The following is a 2163-nucleotide window of genomic DNA, read 5'->3' as shown; positions in this document are numbered from 1 at the left end:
CCTGCCCACCATATGATGCTTATAATCTAACTCCAGATTGTCGACCTTGTGGCAATCAAATTTTATAGAAACCACTTGACACTTGGCATTTAATCACTTAGGACTGCGTGTGTTTTCCGCAGCATCAACCATATAAAGCCGGTGATCTCCACCATTCAATTGTATGGCAGGGGAGTTTGAAAATGGACTCCAACCATGCAGGCCGATAACTTACTGCTCATCCTTTATTATATTACTTGTAACCTTCGGCAATGGTGATGTATAAACTCTTTCTCTTGCCTTTTTCCCTGCTCTTCCCAATTCATACAAAACGTTATTATCGACAGTAAAACCGTTTGTGCAAATATACCACGAATAAGTCCAAGCCAAAGTCCCCTGCCGCCAGCATGCAGTACAAAGGCCAAAATGACAGCTATAGGCATGCCAACCACATAGTATGCCCCAAGATTTGCATAGGCACCCAACGTTTGCCATCCACATCCTCTAGCAATACCTGATAGAACACCTTGGATGACATCCATAAATGTTGAGGGTACAAGCAGTGGCATCATGGTTGAAATGTATTCAACTACCTCTACTTCATTGCTATAAGCATAGCCCCATACATTTCTGATAGAGAATAAAATATATCCTATCATAAGAGCCTCAATGACTGCCATACAAACCCCGACACACACTGATAACTGTGCAGTGCGTGAGCGTCCAGCTCCTAGTTCATTGGAAACTCGTGTACTTACAGCAGCACCCACGCCAAAGGGGATCATATATGCAACTGCATCAGTGCTAAGACAGATGGAGAGAACTGATATCTCAAGTTCAGGCTTAGGCAACAAACTGGAGAAGAGAACAAGCATTTCAAAAGACCAGTATTCCAAGCAAAGCATTACTGCAGATGGAATAGCAAGCTTAAGAAAGTTTGTAATGTCATATAAAGCTTCCCTTGAGAAGGATGTCCATGTCTTCTTGCATGCAGGGGAAAATTTAACATAAATTGGTAGAAGTGCCACATTTAGCCAATTGGAAATGCTATTTGCAAGCGCAACCCCTTTATTACCTAATCCAACTTTGAACACCAATACCCAACAAACGGGAACATGGAAACACAGAGTTATTGAACTGCTTAACATCATTGGAAAGATAACACCTTGTGATTGAAGAAATTTCAGAAGGGGTTGAAGAGCCGCAGTAGCAAACAAGCTAGGAATCATCCACCTTGCAAAGTTCCCTGCTTCAAGAGATATTAGAGGGTCTTGGCCAAGGGCTACAAGAATGTGTCCCATATATGCCCATATCACAGCAATTGGTATGCTCACACAATAAAGAGCAACAATTGCTCTCTGCAGTTGAATCCCAAGCAAATGATATTGCTTTGCTCCATATGCTTGTCCACAAAGTGTTTCTAATGCACCTGCCATCCCCATCTTTGTTAGAGGAAGGCAGTTCCAATTCTTCTTAATGGAGGAGAAAGTCGAAATTAGTCATTTTTCCTCTTTGCTAATGTTTTTGTTGTTGTTGTTGCATATTTCTTAGATCCATCCATGGTGCCATCATGTTCTCCAGAAAGCAAGGCGGAATTAATAACTCCATTGGTGCTAGCCAATATCAAAGGCTTCTTTCTCCCATCCATTGTGGCGCCCTGCTTTGTGAAAGAAGTTACAGATTGTGAAAAGACAATCCCAAATATCAAACACTCTATGACTTATAAAATTTAATAGATTCTTTGTCTAGAGGATTCAACACAAAATCTCCTGCAAGTCTCCCACATTAGTATGTACATCTTTCACAATCACCCATGAGCCAGAATTCAGAGATAACTCCCTTAATGTATTTGATGGCAATCCTACAATAGCTGCATCATCATAAGGTGTCTCCTTGAACATACTGCCACTGCTCTCATCAACATTCCTGGAGGGAAGTAGAACTCTGTACAATAAGCATGCTAGGATTTGGACCTTCACTGAAAACTCAAACAAATCCCCAGTTTCGTAGCACGCTACGAAACCACGCAAACAGGTAGCGCTGCGAAACTGCTAAAATAATTCAGGCGCTGCGAAAACACCCACTCTTTAAGCCAGGCTAAAAATTTTTTACTACAGCATTTTCAGTGATAACAAGATCCATGCGCAGTTGCAAAATCTTTGCCTTAAAATGCAAAGTCTAAAG

The 2163-nt window shown here is 41.3% G+C and overlaps 1 pseudogene; it reads right to left on the bottom strand.

Moving 5' to 3' along the window:
* Positions 1-210: 210 nt before the first annotated feature.
* Positions 211-1421, bottom strand: LOC149175280 (protein DETOXIFICATION 16 pseudogene; annotated as a pseudogene).
* Between the last annotated feature and the right edge of the window lie 742 nt (positions 1422-2163).

The sequence above is a fragment of the Pinus tabuliformis genome, chromosome 4_1, assembly GCF_031772625.1.
Source record: "Pinus tabuliformis cultivar Carrire ecotype Pingquan chromosome 4_1, CPIR1, whole genome shotgun sequence".
Taxonomy (NCBI): Eukaryota; Viridiplantae; Streptophyta; class Pinopsida; order Pinales; family Pinaceae; genus Pinus; species Pinus tabuliformis.
This window is presented reverse-complemented; position numbering and strand designations above follow the sequence as displayed.